Source organism: Bubalus kerabau, chromosome 20, assembly GCF_029407905.1.
Source record: "Bubalus kerabau isolate K-KA32 ecotype Philippines breed swamp buffalo chromosome 20, PCC_UOA_SB_1v2, whole genome shotgun sequence".
NCBI classification, from domain to species: Eukaryota; Metazoa; Chordata; class Mammalia; order Artiodactyla; family Bovidae; genus Bubalus; species Bubalus kerabau.
In genome coordinates this window covers 2,260,142-2,279,914 of record NC_073643.1, presented here as the reverse complement: position 1 = coordinate 2,279,914, position 19,773 = coordinate 2,260,142, and the positions used below count along the sequence as shown (strand labels likewise).

Genomic DNA, 19,773 nt, shown 5'->3' with positions numbered 1-19,773 from the left:
GCTGTGATCCATGTGATCATTTTGTTTAGTTTTCTGCAATTGTGGTTTTCTTTCTGTCTGCCCTCTGATGGATAAGGATAAGAGGCTTGTACAACTTCTTGATGGGAGGGACTGCTGCTGCTGCTAAGTCGCCTCAGTCATGTCCAACTCTGTACAACCCCATAGAGGGCAGCCCACTAGGCTCCTCTGTCCCTGGGATTCTCCAGGCAAGAATACTGGAGTGGGTTGCCATTTCCTTCTCCAATGCATGAAAGAAAACTCAAAGTGAAGTTGCTCAGTCACGCCCGACTCTTAGCGACCCTATGGACTGGAGCCTACCAGACTCCTCCATCCGTGGGATTTTCCAGGCAAGAGTACTGGAGTTGGGTGCCATTGCCTTCTCTGATGGGAGGGACTGGCTATGGGGAAAATCCAGTCTTGCTTTGATGGGCAGGGCCATGCTCAGTAAATCCTCAATCAAATTTTCTGCTGATGGGTGGGGCTGTGCTCCTTCTCTGTAGTTTGGCCTGAACCCAAACTATGGTAGGGGTAATGGCAACCTCCTCCAAAAAAATTTATGCCAGCATACTGTGTCTCCCCGCACTGCTGCTGTCAGTGCTCCTGGGCACACAGCAAGCCACTGGATATCCATGACTTCACCAGAGATTTCAAAACACTCACAGGCAAGTATGGCTCAGTCCCTTGTGGGCTTACTGCTCCTGTCTCTTGGGTCCTGGAGCACACAAGGTTTTGTTTGTGCCCTCCAAGCATCTTTGGCGGGTATGAAGTTTGATTAAACACAATTGGGTCCCTCCAACCATCTTGGTGAGGCTGCTCCTTTGTCCTTGGATGTGGGGTATGTTTTTTGGTGGGTTCCAACATTTTGCTATAAATCATTGTTCAGCAGCTAGTTGAGAGTTTAGTGTTCTCACAGGAAAAGATAAGCACATGTCCTTTTACTCTGCCATCTTGGAGTGGATTAAATCACTGGCTGTTGGTAAATGGACTCAATGTCCCACTCTTGTCCCTTCCCCTGGAAATCTGGGGGTGGAGTGAAAGTTCCAGTCTTCTGATCACATGGCTGGTTTCCCTGGAAGCAGCCACTAGTCTTAGGTTGCCTAGGGGCTTTCCAAAAGTCACTCCATTAACCTAACAACAGACATCTTTACTGAATACATATTTCTCATTACAAATCACAAAATTATAACTGTAGATATCATCCATTTTCTCTTTTTTTTCTTTTTTTTTTTTGTAGCTATGCTGTATTTCTTGTGCAGTAGTTTCCCAACCAGGGATTGAACCTGGGTGCTCAGCAGCGAAAGCGCAGAGTCCCACTGCGGCCCAGGCAACAATGACCAATTCTATATCATTATAGCTTTGCCTTCTCTACAAGGTTCAATTAAATAAAAATCATATGACTTACAGTCCTTTATATCTGGATATATCAATGTTGCATTTATTAGCAGTTGACTCCTTTTTAGTGCTACATAGTATTCTACTGAATGGACATACCATGTTTTGTTTATCCATTCATTTGGGTTGTTCTAATTTTGGCTACTATGAATAAGGTTGCTACAAACACTTACATGGAGGTCTTTGTGTGAACATGTGTCTTCATTTCTTGGGAAGGTACCTAGGAGTGGAATTGCTAGGTCATATGGCAACTCTGCTTTTAACTTTGTGAGGAACCTGCTGTTTTCCAAACTGCTGTACTACTTTACATTCCAACCAGCAGTGTATGAGGCTCCAGTTTCTCCACACTAATTGTCTGATGTTCTGGTACCCCACTGTGGTTTTAATTGGCATTTCCCTAACAATGAGCACCTTTTTACTCCAGCTCAATTGTAAGGTAAACATAGCAGCTGCCATTGGTGGAGAATCTATCATCCTCCAGGGGCTCTTCATATGAAATCTCATTCAACAGCATAACAACCCTGGGAATCAGGAGCTCATATACGTACAAATGAGTAAACTAAGTCTCAGAGAGGTAGACTAACTTGGCCAAGGTAACACAAAAAGTAAGCAGAAAGCTGGGTTTGCAGGAGGTAAGTTGGTTTCTATGTCTGTTCTTTCCCTGGCAGTGAATAGAAGATGCAGTTTCCTGTGCCGCAATAATCCACAGTCTTATTCTGTGGAACATCTGACACAGCTCTCACAGGGAGTCATATGAGATTTATTTTAGGCATGATTTCACTGTCTAGAAGAAAATGAAAATGACAACTGAAACCACATGGAAGAGTCTACCTCCATCTCCTTTTATAGGTTATTAGGAATTATTCTTCAGATATCTTAGCTGTCACCGCATCTCTGAGAGCAAAATGAAAACAAACGTGCTCAAATTGGCTGACCTGCCAAGAACAACTGCAGCATAAATGGACCCAAAACCCATCTTGGAGGCAAACCACAAAATCACCCCCCTTGCCCTTAGAAGTATCTACTACAAATTGGCATTTGGTGGCTCAGTGGTAATGCAGCCGACACAGGAAATGTGGGTTCGATCCCTGGGTTGAGAAGATTTCCTGAAGGAGGAAATGGCAACCTATTCCAGTATTCCCGACTGAAAAATCCCATGGGTAGATGAGCCTGGAAGGCTACAGTCCATGGGGTCATAAAGAGTTGGACATGACTGAGTAACTGAGCACGCGTGCGCGCCCGCACACACACACACACACACACACACACACACACACACACATCTACCTCTACAAGGATTAAATCATGTGCTACTGCAGCTACTGACCTTCATCACTCCTTGAACGGAGTTCAGGGTGGAGAGCAGAAGTGAAGCACTCTGTGCTCAAGGGGCAAAAACTGGCAGGACAGGTCTTCAGATAGTTGGATATTTTCAGGAGTGGAATTTATTAGCCCAATTCTTGTATCTCCCCATATCTAGAAAACCAGTAATATCCTTCAAGGTGATGACTGTTCCCTGCGATTAGCAAAACAAAGCTTCAGGAAACTAGTAGAAAACTCCTGGGAAAATATGTGCTTGATTGCATGTATTCCCCCTTCAGCAAAATCACATATATCCTAATCTTTTTCCCCTGCCTCTTTGAAACAGTTTCTCAGAGCTATCTGAAGTACTGTCTCCCAGGCTTCAGCCCTCAATTTGCTCCAAGTAAAACTTAGCTCTCAATTCTCACTTTGTACAAATTTTTAAGGCAACAGAAGAGAGTTCTTAGCTACTAAAAATACTCAGAGGTGCAACTTCATGGCACAAAACAACAGGAAATGAATGCATGGGCTGCAGCCAAAAGGGTTTCTGTGACAAATTTTCCAAATGTCCAAAAACATAATTCATTCAGAAACTGATGACTAGGAGAGTTAATTAGAATGATGTGAAAGCAGTGGTAACAGATGGAAGATCAGTGCTATTTGGTGGCAAATACAAACTAATATAATCAACCTTGGTTATGGGCCCAATTTCAACAAAAGCCCTAAAGAAAGTCCAGGCTTTTGATGATTTTCCCAAAGGCCTAGTCCAGGAAAGGCATCCCTTTGAGCAGCACTGCATGGAGCACACGAGCTGCAATGTGAAAAGCCCAGCAGAGCAGCTCTGCAACCGGAGTGGGGGCACGGGTGGGCAACAGTCTGAAATGTAGCTTTAAGGACCACAAGGGAAGTGAGTGAGAATGGGAGAAAGAACTGTTGTTTCCAACCACATCACACCGGCCCCTCAAATTCAAAGCCAGATACTGGTTCTAAGTCTTTACCAGCAGACCCAAAACTTAGCCACCAGACAAAGAAGAAAATATCTACTTATCAACTTTTGTTAAGAGAAATGCCTTAGATTAGTAAGACCAGCAGCTTTAAGAGCAAAAAATGCCAAAATGAGTAGATAAAGATTTCCTAGCTTAACCTGTGTACTACCCCTTCCTATTTAACTTATATTTTGCAAGAAGAGTGTATTGGGCCGTATGATGACATATACATCTCTAAGTCTGGATTCTAACTGTAAGGAGGACAGGAGATGAAAAGAAGCTGAGATCTGACTAAAACATGTCTAAAGGCTGAACATATGGTGGCCCCCCATGTTCAGAGGCACTGTGACCTACCCCTCACTCTGGGTCAAGAGCTCAAGTCCTGTCTTGTTCTTTCCTGCAGCTTCGACTTACCAGTGTGTCTCCATATCAGCCCCACAGTGCCTGGCACTTCTCCTTCAGGTCTCAACTTAAACATGAAGTTTCTCCTAGATCTGAGTCTATCAGGGGGAACTCTGCTGAACTGACTACTCTGTGCCGTCTGAGCCCTGTGCCTGCATGTCCTGGACTCTACTCTGTGGCTACAATGAGCAGAGTACTTGGTGTTAACTGCTGCTCCCATCCTTGCTCCCCTAGACAGGATGGCAGGGATACATGGGTGTGACTCACACTTGGCCCTTGCATATAAAAGCTGCATAATAAATGAGCTTAAAGAATGAAAAGAAGTATGTCCTGAAACAGTCCAGGGCATGTGGTCTGAATGACCTGCTTGCCCACATCTGACAGTGGCTACAATTAATGACCTCATGGGGACATCACCCTCTCAATGTTCTGTTGTGGGTGACTCCTTGCCTTTTCTCCTACTGAGGATGTGGGTTGGGCTGGGCTATGGTGCAGCAAAACACCCATTGGGAGTAGGATAGCAGAACTCAGTTAAAAAGGAAAACAATTTGTTAAGAATTATAGACCCATGACTTTCCACCCAATGCAACACATTTCTGGAAGACTATCAGCAAACGTTTTATAGCTCTGTCTCCTAGCTCTCAGTTCAGCTCAGTTGCTCAGTCGTGTCTGACTCTTTGAGACTCCATGGACTGCAGCACACCAGGCTTCCCAGTCCATCACCAACTCCTGGACCTTATTCAAATTCATGTGCTTTGAATCAGTGATGCCATCCAACCATCTCATTATCTGTTGTCCCCTTCTCCTCCTGCCTGCAATCTTTCCCAGCATCAGGGTCTTTTCCAATAAGTCAGTTCTTCGCATCAGGTGGCCAAAGTATTGGAGTTTCAGCTTCAGCATCAGTCCTTCCAATGAATATTCAGGACTGATTTCCTTTAGGATGGACTGGTTGGATCACCTTGCAGTCCAAGGGACTCTCAAGAGTCTTCTCCAATACCACAGTTCAAAAACATCAATTCTTTGGCACTCAGCTTTCTTTATAGTCCAACTCTCACAACCATACATGACTACTGGAAAAACCATAGCCTTGACTAGACGGACCTTTGTCGGCAAAGTAATGTCTCTGCTTTTTAATATGCTGTCTAGGTTGGTCATAGCTTTTCTTCTAAGGAGCAAGCGTCTTTTAATTCATGGCTGCATTAACTATCATTTCTAATAGTTTTCACTGTGTCTTGCTTTTTAAAATCTGTAATGGAAGTTGCTTTGTGTGGGTTTTTTTTTTTCTTTTTTCCCCTTAAGGGAATGGAGAATGAAGGGAGAAATGGAAGACCATATGGTGGTAAAAAAGCAAATACAAGCAGATGACAAATTCCACTGGTGGACTCAGCTTCATTTCTCATACAATCTTCTGCTCTGCAGTTTTGACAAAGGGCCTGGTCCTGCGACAGTTGCCTGCAGAGTGCACCAATTCTTACTCCCCTGGGGTGGCTGTTTGGGAAGCTGGGACTGCCCATAGCCTCATTCTGCATCTCTGCTTCTCTCTGTCACTCAGAACCCAATTTCAGGATTTCCCAAAACAGAGGTTCTGCTTTTGCATTTTCTGTGCAGCTTCCCCAGTTTTGATCTAAGGTCTCCCTCATTTCTCCAGTGCAGCCCTCTTACAGGCATCCTGAGCATGACAAATGCCAGGATACAATACTGTGGAGGGTTCTCTATTGACCTGGGGACCTTCTTCCGCCTCTACCTGGCATCTAGACACCGTATCAGATACAACCTCATGGTAGCATACCAGCAGAGAGCCTCCACTGCCTCCAGCTCCAGGGGGTCCTATTTGGGAACAACAGCACCCCCATGAGAGCATGCTAGCCACACAGGCCAGCTTTTCCTCTTATTGCCACACCAGCTACCTGGTCAGCAAGCCATGTCAGGTGTCAGGAGTTGAACAGACAGTGTGTAGGAGCTTGCTAACAGTAAAGAGGATAAGGAAAGGGAGACAAGTGGGGACAGAAGAGCAGAGCCCCAAGCTGGGCAGGCCCAAGGCCACTCCTGTATTCTCCACAGCCTTCATGAGCTTCTGCACCCAAGAAGGCCAGGCTGGGGGCACAGCTGGTACTGCACCTGCCTCCCTCCTTTCTCACAAGACCTAACAAGGCTCAGGGGGCTACACCAGGTTCTATAGAGAACAACCCAGAAGGATGAACTTGCAGATGTTCAAGCTGGTTTTAGAAAAGGCAGAGGAACCAGAGATCAAATTGCCAACATCCACTGGGTCATCGAAAAAGCAAGAGAGTTCCAGAAAAATGTCTACTTCTGCTTTATTGACTATACCAAAGCCTTTGATTGTGTGGAACACAACAAATTGTGGAAAATTCTTAAAGAGATGGGAATACCAGACCACCTGACCTGCCTCCTGAGAAATCTGTATGCAGGTCAAGAAGCAACAGTTACAACTGTACATGGAACAATAGAAGGGTTCCAAATCAGGAAACAGGTACATCAAGGCTGTATATTGTCACCCTGCTTATTAACTTATATGAAGAGTACATCATGCAAAATGCCGGGCTGGATGAAGCTCAAGCTGGAATCAAGATTGCTGGGAGAAACATCAATAACCCCAGATATGCAGATGATACCACCCTTATGGCAGAAAGTGAAGAAGAACTAAAGAGCCTCTTGATGAAGGTGAAGAGGAGAATGAAAAAGTTGGCTTAAAACTCAACATTCAAAAAACAAAGATCATGGCATCCAGTCCCATCACTTCATGGTAAATAGATGGGGAAACAGTGACAGACTTTATTTTCTTGGGCTCCAAAATCACTGAAGATGGTGACTTCAGCCAAGAAACTAATAGGCATTTGCTCCTTGGAAGAAAAGCTATGACAAACCTAGACAGCATATTAAAAAGTAGAGACAGTACTTTGCCAACCAAGTTCCATCTAGTCAAACCTATGGTTTTTCCAGTAGTCATGTATGGTTGTGAGAGTTGGACTATAAAGAAAGCTGAGCACCAAAGAATTGATGCTTTTGAACACTGGTGTTGGAGAAGACTCTTGAGAGACTCTTGGACTGCAAGGAGATCCAAGAAGTCAACCCTAAAGAAAATCAGTCCTGAATATTCATTGGAAGGACTGATGCTGAAGCTGAAACTCCAATACTTTGGCCACCTGATGCAAAGAACTGACTTATTGGAAAAGACCCTGATGCTGGGAAAGAGTAAAAGTAGGGAGAGAAGGGGACGACAGTGGATGAGATGGTTGGATGGCATCGCCGACTCGATGGTCATGAGTTTGAGCAAGCTCCAGGTGTTGGTGATGGACAGGAAAGCCTGGTGTGCCGCAGTCCATGGGGTCGCAGTCAGACATGACTAAGTGACTGAACTGAACTGAACTGATTCCTAAAAATGTATCAATGGGTAGATTGCTGAGCCTGGAGTGATACTTAGTGTGGTGTGGGCTGTCCCATGATGTGATCAGGGAGAGACCATCCTCAGTATGTCAGGGAGCATGTGGTGCCCACCTGGCAGCTGGTATGAAGCTGTCTCCGAGGGCCCATATTCTTTACCTAGGGGTTCCACTCTTCCATACTCCTGTGCACCCACTGCTGGGGTGTTTGGTCCCCAGCCCTGCTCACTTTGCAGTTAAGATTCATCACAGTGAGGACAGGAACCTGAAATCACAACACGCTGTGGGGGCTGTTGAGGGAACAAGGTGGGACGAGATCCCAGGGCACCTTTGAGTGATGGGAAGCAGATGATGTGTGCAGGATTAAAGGGCAAAACTGATGTGAGAGTAGAACACTGTTAGTGGAAGACACTGGCTGGGGCACTGGGGAGAGCAATGACAGGGCAGCAGTTCTGATGACTGGACGTCAGCAGTAGGAAAGGCACGCTTTCCCTGGATCAATAAAGGCACATTGCACCACTCCCCGCCAGATGGGAAATGCACTCTAACTAGGCAGAACCGTCACAAAAAGTGAACAGAACAGAATTTGTAGTCTGTGAAACATAGCTCCTGTGGCAGAACTGGGGAAGGAGGCAAGAGAACTGGCAGAAGAATTGGATTTTAAAGTTGTGCCTAAGAAGTTTGGAGGGTTTAATAGAAACTTCAAGTTAACAGAAGCATGTGGAGGGAAGAGTCTGGCCATTTTCCGACAGCAGGCTGAATGTCAATGGTCAGTCAAAGACCTTTCAACCTAACCCTGTCTAATTCCCGAACTGGAAAGAACTGTCTGTCAGGACCTCTTCTGAAGCCAGCTTGACTTATAGGGAAAAAGGTTGCTTCCCCATGCTCAGTCTGTGTGCCCTGAGCGCTCCAAGTGCTCAGCAAAGCCATGAAAGGCAGCCACGAACCTCATTCAAGCATCTCTCAGGTGAGGCAGCTCACACAACATTCCTGAGCATGCTTTCACTATGAGAAAATAGACATGAACCAAACCCAGCAGGAAGAATTGATCACGCCATCATTCTTCGAGCAAGCAGAAGCATATGTCAGACAAGTAGCTTCACATTCAAGTTTTTGGGAGGATAATGTATAACACCCCAACAATACTCTTCCGAGAACAGAAATCCAAACTTTGGGCAAGGCTTCAGCAAACTCAACCATCAGCCCCATGACCACTCTAATGAGTGTTCAGTTCAACATCACATTGGGCGCCAGGAAAGACACAGAGCAAAAAATGTGCAGTCAGCGGAAGCCCTACAGTTACCTTCCATCTATAGCTCACAGAAATGAAACCAGTTACAGATCAACCATCAGTAAAACTCTGACTCCACTCACACCCTCATCCGTTAAAGGTAGATAATGGCAAACACCTCACTGAGGATATTATAAAGATTCTATGAGATAACGTGTGTAAAAGCATGAAATTGGGTCTGCCGCCCTTTCACTGGCCATCAAGAAACAATTACCTTCCTGTCTCCCAGGTCTTCCCACTCCAACTACTCCAAAGCATTTAATGAAAATTCAACTCCCAAACTACCCATAAAAGTTAATTCTCCCAAAATCCACTTAGTAAGTACTAGTAAGTCCTGACTGTCATGCCAGGTGGGGATGGCAGTGGCTGGATGGATCAAAGTCATTACCTGCCCACATCTTTTGTTTGTCTTGCTAGCTCTTCTCCACAAGCCAACAAGGAGGTCAACAGCTCTGCTTGGGGAACTGTAGTCTGAGCAGAGAGGTTTGCACAGTCAGAACCAAATGCCAAACCCCTGTCCAGCTCAGTCATGCCAAGCTGCCCTCTGCCAAACTCCCATAATCCAGACCTTGCACTTCAAGACACCTATCTTCACCATCTGACACTGTGAGAACTTTTAGTGTTGATCCACTCCACAGACCATGTTTCCATCTCACTGCAAAAGTACTTCTAGAACAGCAAACACTGAGTGGTCTTTTTCTATAGACCAGAATGAGTGGGTGCAGTCCACCAGTTCTGCCCCCACTCCCCTGCTTGGGACTGTATTCTCTAACCAAGCTACTCCCTCCAGTCCATCTCCACATCCAGGCAAAGTTAATCAAGGTCCTTTCAGCCTCCAAAGCATTACAAAGATGCAAAATGTAAGCATAAATGTTTGAGCACTCCAAAACAGACAATAATGCTTGGGTCCTTTTTTAACTTAACGCTCAATCTTCTCAAAAATAAAATCTGAATTTCTAGTCTCTCCTATCAGACTGCACCCAAACATATACAACAAATCAGTCTACAACCCAAAGCCTCATGATTCCATGGCCCAGTTAAGAATCACTGGAAACCAGAACCTTTTATGGTTTAAGGGCAAATATCAGATCAGATCAGATCAGATCAGTCGCTCAGTCGTGTCTGACTCTTTGCGACCCCATGAATTGCAGCACACCAGGCCTCCCTGTCCATCACCAACTCCCGGAGTTCACTCAGACTCACATCCATCGAGTCAGTGATGCCATCCAACCATCTCATCCTCTGTCGTCCCCTTCTCCTCTTGCCCCCAATCCCTCCCAGCATCAGAGTCTTTTCCAATGAGTCAACTCTTCCCATGAGGCAAATATAATAATCCATTAATGCCAACTTACAAAAGATAGACACTTCCCCAAGAGTTTCATGGGACACTGTATTAGCAAAAAGTGAGAAACTACCTAAATGTCTATCAAGAGAGCCGATTAAGAGTCACGACCATTCATATAAAGGAATATTCTGCAGTTCCAAGGGGGGATGCAGGTCTGTGCATGCCAACATGGAAACAGTTTCAACAAATACCTCTTATGAAAAAAGAAGAAATAAGATGCACAAGACTGTGTATAATATGATACCATCTGTGCACTTTTAACAAAGTATCTAATATATAAATACTTTAAGAATTCAGAAGGAAGCAAAATAAATTTAACAGTAGCTACCTCTGCAGAGAGTCTAGAGTTGGGGAGGTAATAGGAAGGGGGAGAGGTCATCAGGTTCAGTTTCACACTCCTTTTTAACCATATGTATGCATTCATTTTGTTTTAAAAAACCATGATATCAATTCTCTATGAAAACATGGAACCAGATCAACACAGATAAAATCCCTAGATAAATTAACAATGCCATTTCAGTTGATATCCACCACTTTTTAAAAAGCTCCAGTTTCTCCCTATTCATGTTTCCCTGCCCATCCTTAAAACAAAACTAATGAGCCATGAAACAACCAAATGTGAGTTTGGAAGGAGGAGAAAAAAAGGGCTCTAATTCACACTTGGATAATCAGCTCTTCATGAGAAAGGGCTACAGCCACTCAGACGAGCCTCCAGCCTAGCTCACGTTCTCCCTTGACAGGCTGTGGGGTCTGAAGGGGGATGGCCACCCCGAGCATGCTGCCTTACAGCCAGGATCTTAGGATAGTAATGCTCATAGGCAGACAAAAAAAAGGACATAAAACTGCACACACACAGCCCCCATGGGTGGAACAGCTACGGAAAAGAACACCAATGAATGAGCACAGGTAGAACCAACTTAGAAACAGAGCACTTTTCAAAAGTCTATTTCCGAACTGATGATTTAGAATCTAGGGCCTGTTTTCTCACAGAAATAATGGTGCACATGTGACTAAATACCTGGTAGCCAACCCATTTCTTCTGAGCTCATAACATAAATGAACTTCCCTTCCATCCTTGTAAGTGGTTCAGAGCTGTCTGCAGAAGGATTCCAGTCTGTGCTCTTCAGACCCCCCCCCCCACCCCCAAGCAGAAGTGAAGGGGACAGTCCCGGATACTGTGTCAGAGGTTATCAAGTTTCCTCCAGTTTCTACCTGCTGCCCAGCCCCACACCAACCTGAGAGAGGGGTTGAAAGAAAAATTTAGGGAAGCCTAGCTGAAGGCAACTGATTCCTCCAGACTCTGGAAAGATCCCTGCCTCTACTGAGGCTTCAACATTAAAAACTCATTACTGATTTCCCTGCCGAGACACACGTGGACAGAGTTCATGCCATTGCCACACAACTTTCTTATTTATTTTTATGAATGACTTTGATCTCAAAAAAATCTGAGGAGACTACAGAAGTAAACACCAATTAAAAACACAAGACAAAGACACCAAAAACAAATGTATCAAAAGAAAAAAGTAAAATAAACTGGACCATATCAAAATTGTAAACTGTTTTGCTGAAAACAATACCATCAAGAAAATAAAAACACAACTCACAGAATGGGAGAAAATATTTGCCAGTCTGACAGTTGATAAGCAACTTGTATAAAGAAGTCTTAAAACTCAACAATAAAAAGACAACTCATTAAAAATGGACAAAGGAATAACTGTTAATGGCTACAGGGTTTCTTTTTGGAGTGATGAGAACTAGTCTAACTTCTCCGACTTACTGTGGCAATAATTGCACAACTCTGTGAAAGTTAAAAGCCACTGACTTGTTCACTTTAAATGGGTGAACTGCATGTATGTCGATCATAACTCAATAAAACTGTTCTTTAAATGGGCAACATTTGAACAGACATTTCTCCAAAGAAGATATACAGACGGCCAATAAGCACATAAAAAGATGCTCAACATCATTAGTCATTAAGGAAATGCAAGTGAAAATCACAACGAGGCACCACTTCACACTCACTAGGATGACTATGATTAAAAAAAAAAAAAAAAGACACAATTACAAGGATTTGCTTCTGAGAATATAAAATGGTGCAGCCATTCTCAGACTTTGAAAAAGTCTGGCTGATTTCAAAAGGCTAAACAGCATATGATTCAGCAGTTTCATTCCCAGGTATATACTTAGCAGAGATTAAAACATACATCCACAGAAAAAAATACTTGTATACAAATATTCACAACAGCATTATTTATAATAGCAAAAAAGTGGAAGCAAATCAGAAGCACATCAACTGTTGAATAAATACTCTGATCTATTCCTGGGCACCAGGGAAGCCCAGTGAAAAAGGAAAGAAATACTAATACATGCTATAACAGGGAACAAGCCAGTCATGGTAGACCACATATTGTATGACTCCATTTATTTAACATGTCCATAATAAGCAAATTTAGAGAGACAGAAAGAAGATAAGCAGTTGCTCAGGGCTGGCCATAGGATGGGGCAGAATGGGGAGTGACTGACTGTTAATGAGTTATGGGGTTTTTTTCAGGAGGCAAAAAATATTCTAAAATTAGATCACAATGATGGTTGCACAACCCTGTGAATATACTAGAAAATATTGAATTATGTATTTAAGCAAGCAAAGTGTATGATACGTGAATTATATCTCAATAAAATTTCTTTAAAAATATAAGAAAAACAAGCATGTATTCATTTATGTTCATTTCTAAGATACATTTTTAAAAAATGACAGCTGAGTAAAAGGGGAACAGGAAGAGGAAAATATGATGAAACTGGAATGAAGTACATACGCAAAATAACAGTGTCGGTCGTTGCGGCAGTGTGGCAAGTGGGGCAAGAAGACAGGCCCCCAGCTTCCAGAACCTGAGAGGGTAACAGGCAGGAAGGCCAGGGGTCTCCAAGCAGAGGAAATAGCCTGCAAGTGTCAGACATTTTTATCTCTCTTAAGCGACAGGAGGAAACAAACTAGCGATATTTTTTTTCTTCTCTATACAAATTTAAAAGGTTTCTCCCGAAATACTGTGTTGCCATAATGACACCTGGTTTCACCTGAAGTTAACTACTCTCAAACCTGGAGTTAACCAATGCATTTTTGTTATGGAAATGTTTGTCTTAAGCTATGTTAATGTACTATGCATTTACCTCAGACTCTGTCTTCAAGTCAGTTCCGCCTAATGGCTCAGAACCTACTTGACAAACCAGTATGTTATACTCAGACATTGTTCCCGTAATCTATGTAAATGAACTATTTGTATGGTAATCTGCCCTTCTATAAGATTCAAGTTAATCATTTTATGGCCTGAGATGAATCATCTGGTGCCAAGATTATCCCAAAATGCATCTTATGAGTGAGGGGCCTGGTGCCATTCTGAGTTTTAAGGCATTCATTTCTTTCATTAACAAACTGCTAGTGACTATATAACATCCAGCTGAAGACTAGCAGGTGGGTACTCTTTCTGCCCCCTTCTGATGCCTATGTCAGAAGTTTTCTCTCTCCTTTATACTTTAATAAAACTTTATTACACAAAAGCTCTGAGCGATCAAGCCTCGTCTCTGGCCCCGGATTGAATTCTTCTCCTCTGGAGGCCAAGAATCCCGGTGTCTTTTTGTTCAGCAACAACCTTTTAAAGCCAAGGCAGAGAGAAACAATATTAGCCATAACACCCCAGGATCCATCCAACAGAAAACAATTTAGAAAACAATCATCATTCTCATATTGGCATGCTCTTCCCAAGGAGGACACAGTGTGGTTGGCATGAAAGAGAATTCAGAGTTCCAGGGAGGATCTCCCCAGAGGGGAACTGGGACTGACAAATGTCATCTGATGCTAACCTCTGAAAGACGCTGTTGAAGATTTCTACAGAGCTGGTGGAGATCTTGGGAGCGCAACCATACAGTCTAGATGAACAAAGTTAATGAAAACATAAGGCTGTTTTGAACTCAAGGAAAAACAAAAAAGCAGTAAAATAAGAGATGCAAAATATTAGTACACCATATGTCTACTGCTATAACTAAACATACTGAGATGCCAGAGGGAGAGAGCCTGAAAACTAATGTCCAACACTGCTAGGAGTCTAGAAACTGGAGCTAGAAGTATATGCACATTATTTTTAACTTTGGAGGCAAATATTAAAAGAACCAACTTAAAAAGTTGAAGCTCATTGCCTTTCAGACACCAATGGCAGAGGCATGAGGGGGCTGTAATTAGTTTTAAACTCTGGTGCTATTGAACTTTTCCATTAATATGCATGTTAGTTTCTTAAAAACAAAAAATAATAAAAATAAACCCACGACATACAGCAAAGGTCATTTACAGTCAGCTGTGAACATGGCTTCTTCCAAAGAAGGTACTAGCCGAGACCGGGTGAGGAACCTGGGGCTCTGGTGGCGAAGCCTGCCCGTCCATGCCTGGCCACGGCCTCTCCCGTGTCCCCCAGCCTCAACCCAGCCAGTGCTCCTGAGCTCGGGCCACAGTGTGTCTTTTCCCACTCCCACTTTCTGGCCGGATGGGCACAGCTGACTTCACCTAGAGATAAACACAGGTATGATGACACCTTGGTGTCCGGGAAAATAAAGCAGATGTGACTGCAGCTGGAGTCCCGGCTCGTGAGCCACGCTGGTTATACAAGGACAGAGTGCGGGGTTGCGGGGCTGTGACCGAGCAGCACCTGCTCCTGCTCTGCTTCAAAGGCGCTGAGAAGCCCCCACCCACGTCTGTGTTAGCTGTACACCTTTCAAGCTGACGGCTCTATCATGGGGTGGGGATTAAAGCTCCTGTATTTCAAAATTAGCCTGCAAATGAGCACATAATCTCTCCTGGGGGATTCACCAGGTTGAAAATGGTTATACAAACAGAACGTGTAAAGAAAAGGGCAAGGCAGGCAGGAAACTGGGGCAACACCAAACACTGAAACCTAAATTCAACATGGAGTCCTGGAACAGGAGAAATCGCAGCAGGAAAACTAGTGAAATTTACATAAAGCCATAAGTTTAATTAATACCAACATTATCTATGTAGGTTTGCTTTCCATGAGCAAATATAGTGAGGTAATAGCAGATGTTAATTAATTAATAGTAATATTACCAATGCAGGCTTGTTTTTCTTCAGCAAATATAGTGAAGCAATATCAGATGTTAAATCAGTGGAAAATGGGTAAGTGGTATACAGGAATGTTATATTAGCTTCACAACTTTTCTATTAATCTAAAATTTTCCTAAAAACTGATTAAAAACATAGAAATATACTGTGCCAAAACAAATAAACAACCACAATGACAACAAAACCTGAATTAAGGCTCCTGGCTTTCAAACACAAGGAGCAGAGGCAGCAGGGGTGGGGAAGCGCTGCAGTGGGTGACCAGCCCTCAGCCTGGCCCTGAGGATTCCAGCCTCTGTTAAGAGGTGGAGACGAAGCTTCTGGGACGTGGCTGATGGGCAGGTCTTGGGGTGCAGATGAGTGAATCCACACATGAGCACAGAAGGAAGAGGAGGGCCAGCTCTGACCCACATTGTGCCAAGTGCCCAGTGTGGCAGAAGGCTGGGCAATTCTTAATTCCTCTGACCCAGATTTCAGCAGCCCCAGATCACAGCTCTAGGAAGCAGAGCTGGATATTGGTGCATTGGGTATCATTTCAATCCTCTCAGTTAATGCCTATTAACATCCAGGTCAAACCCTGCCCCAGCTCTGAGACTAGAGAGGAAGACGAAAGAGACTCCAGGGATTTCACAAATAGATCCCAATGGACCATGGTCACCCTCTTCCCCTCAAGGAAGGAAGAGGAGAGGGGTGCCCAGGTGCCTTTGAGGTTCTGTCTAACTGTGATGCCACATGGAGAACTGAGGCAGGACATTTTCACTAATTTATAGTGAAGTCCTTATCTTCTGTGACATTTAAATGCAGGGATCAATAATTTAAACTTAAGTCTCTGCATCCTGATAAATCCTGCCAGCTTCTTGGGAGTTACAGAACCATGTAAACTTGAGAAACAGCAGGAAAATTCCTTTAGTGACCCTCTAAAGACCTGAAAATAGGTATAGCAATCATTCAAGCCCTTACTGGAAGCTGAACTGAGAACAGTTATCTTCAACTAGCACCCATGTATGTGTTTTGTTTGGCCCACAGTAGTTTTATGACAAGGAAACTTTACAGAAAAAGCAAGATTTTTCAGCCTTTTGTGAAAAAGCCCAAAGGCCTATCAACAATTAACTACGCCTTGAGTGGTACCTACCCTCTCCCTCCTCCTGCAGCCACTGACTTGTCTGTCATGTGATGAGACTGTTCTGGATCACCACCTTCCTTCCCATTACTTAGGATGAGGTGAAGCTGGGAGTAAACAAAATATGAGGGAAAAGCTGGCAAATATTATGGGTTCTGAAATAGGTACTACAGTATAATGAAAAAGCAGCATCTCCCAATAATCAACAAAGTCTACAATCTTAGGAGGGAGATGGGGGCATCTTGTTTTATCACCATTTATGTCTTGGATGAGCCTGGAGTGACAAGAATGGGACTGGCCAGCTGGAGACATGGGGCCTTGTAGGAATTGGAAGTGGATTCTATGGGTTCTGCCTGACAGAAAGAAAGGACATCTGAGAGGCTTGCCAGCACATAAAGGATAGTTCAGGCAGTCGGAGACCAGGTGTTCCAAATGGACCTTAAATTACCTAAAGGCTTGATAAAAGAGATAGGACTCAGTTCAGTTCAGTTCCTCAGTCGTGTCCAACTCTTTGAGACTCATGGGCTGCAGCACACCAGACCTCCCTGTCCATCACCAGCTCCCAGAGCTTGCGCAAACTCATGTCCATCGAGTCGGTGATGCCATCCAACCATCTCATCCTCTGTCGTCCCCTTCTCCTCCTGCCTTCAATCTTTCCAGGATCAGAGTCTTTTCAAGTGAGTCAGTTCTTTGCATCAGGTGGCCCAAGTATTGGAGCTTCAGCTTCAGCATCAGTCCTTCCAATGAATAGTCAGGACTGATTTCTTTTAGGATGGACTGGTTGGCTCTCCTTGTAGTCTAAGGGACTCTCAAGAGTCTTCTCCAGCACCACAGTTCAAAAGCATCAATTCTTTGGTGCTCAGCTTTCTTTATACCCAACTCTCACACCCATTCATGACTACTGGAAAAACCATAGCTTTGACTAGATGGACCTTTGTCGGCAAAGTAATGTCTCTGCTTTTTAATATGCTGTCTAGGTTTGTCATAGCTTTTTTTTCCCCCAAGGAGCAAGCGTCTTTTAATTTCATGGCTGCAGTCACCATCTGCAGTGATTTTGGAGCCCAAGAAAATAAAGTCTCTCTCTGTTTCCACTGTCTCCCCATCTATTTGCCATGAAGTGATGGGACCGGATGCCATGATCTGTGTTTTCTGAATGTTGGGCTTTAGCCAGCTTTGTCACGCTCCTCTTTCACTTTCATCACGAGGCTCTTTAGTTCTTCTTCATATAAGGGTGGTGTCATCAGTGTATCTGAGGTTATTGATATTTCTCCCGGCAATCTTGATTCCAGCCTGTGTTTTCTCCAGCCCAGCATTTCTCATGATGTACTCTGCATATAAATTAAATAGGCAGGGTGACAGTATACAGCCTTGACGCACCCCTTTCCCAATTTGGAACCAGTTCATTGTTCCATGTCCAGTTCTAACTGTTGCTTCTTGGCCTGCATACAGATTTCTCAGGAGGCAGATCAGGTGGTCTGGTATTCCCATCTCTTCAAGTATTTTCCACAGTTTGTTGTGATCCACACAGTCAAAGGCTTTACCATAGTCAATGAAGCAGAAGTAGATGTTTTTCTGGAATTCTCTTGCTTTTTGTATTGAGAGGGTAACAGGTAGAAAGGCTAAAGGTCCCCAAGCTGCAGGAGAAATAAACTGCAAGGGGCAGACTTTTCCTTCTCTACACAAAATTGAGAGAGTCTTCTTTTAATTCTGTGTTGAGGACACCTGGTTCTGAGCTAACCAATGTGTTTTCCTTAAGGAAATGTTTTTCTTAAGCTATGTTAATGAAACTATTTATTTGCTTTGGAATCTGCCTTTCTTCAAAATGGTTCCCCCTAAAACTAACTATTTTCTTTTCTCAAACCTTGGGTTGATAACGGCTCAACAAACCAGTATTCATTCCAGTTGTTTTATGGCTGGGGGATGACACACCTTATGTCATCTTATCTCATAAATGCGTTTTGTGGGAAAGGGGCCTGGTGAAACTCCCTCAGCCCTGAGGTCTCTCTCATCTGATTAATAAGCTTGCTAACAGACATAAAACACCTTGCCAAAAACTATCAAGGGGGCATTCTTTCTGCCCTCTTCTGATGTCTATGTCAGAAGTTTTCTCTATCCCTCTCATACTTTAATAAAGTTCTGTTACATAAAAAGCTCCATTAGTCAAGCCTGGTCTCTGGCCCTGGATCAAAATCCTCTCCTCTGGAGATCACAAATCCTGGTGCAGCACATGGCTCACAGCAGCAACCTTTCACTATGATCCAACAGATGTTGGCAATTTGATCTCTGGTTCCTCTGCCTTTTCTAAATCCAGTTTGAACATCTGGAAGTTCTTGGTTCACGTACTGTTGAAGCCTAGCTTGGAGAATTTTGAGTATTACTTTGCTAGCGTGTGAGATGAGTGCAATGTGTGGTAGTTTGAGCATTCTTTGGTATTGCCTTTGTTTGTAATTGCAATGAAAACTGACCTTTTCCAGTCCTGTGGCCTCTGCTGGGTTTTCCAAATTTGCTTGCATATTGATTTCAGCACCTTCACAGGATCATCTTTTAGGATTTGAAATAGCTCAGCTGGAGATATGCGAGGAGATAAGACTAGTTCACCGTAAGCCATTCCCAAGCATTAAAAATATCCAGGTTCCTTTTCACAAAGATGGTGCTGAAGGTGACAAAGGAAGCCCATGCCCCTCCTAAAGCCAAAGCCAAAGCAAAGGCTTTGAAGGCCAAGAAAGCAGTGTTGAAAGGCATCCACAGCCACACACACACACACAAAAATCCAGGTGTTACCCACCTTCCGGCAGCCTGAAACACCGTGGCTCAGGAGGCAACCCAAACATCCTCAGAAGAGTGCCCCTAGGAGAAACAAACTTGACCACTATGCCATCATCAAATTCCTGCTCAGCACTGAGTCAGCCATGAAGAAAACAGAAGACAATAACACACTGATATCCATTGTGAATGTCTAGGCACAAAATTAAACAGGCTGTGAAGAAGCTCTGTGACACTGACATGGCCAAAGTGAAAACTGTGATCAGGCCTGATGGAGAGAAGAAGGCATATGTTTGAGTGGCTCTTGACTATGATGCTTTGGATGTTGCCAACAATATTAGGATCATCTAAACTGAGAAGGCAATGGCAACCCACTCTAGTACTCTTGTCTGGAAAATCCCATGGGTGGAGGAGCCTGGTAGGCTGCAGTCCATGGGGTCACTAAGAGTCAGACACGACTGAGCAACTTCACTTTCACTTTTCACTTTCATGCATTGGAGAAGGAAATGGCAACCCACTCCAGTGTTCTTGCCTGGAGAATCCCAGGGACAGGGAAGCCTGGTGGGCTGCTGTCTATGGGGTCACACAGAGTCGGACACGACTAAAGTGACTTAGCAGCAGCAGCAGCAAACTGAGTCCAGCTGGTTAATTC

At 43.8% G+C, this 19,773-nt stretch overlaps 1 protein-coding gene and 1 pseudogene across 1 annotated transcript in view; one reads left to right on the top strand and one right to left on the bottom strand.

The window, feature by feature from the left end:
- The window catches only part of VOPP1 (VOPP1 WW domain binding protein), a 170,559-nt gene that overhangs the window by 115,930 nt on the left and 34,856 nt on the right, over window positions 1–19,773 (bottom strand). The window lies entirely within an intron of this gene.
- LOC129635270 (60S ribosomal protein L23a-like) lies at window positions 19,006–19,472 on the top strand (annotated as a pseudogene).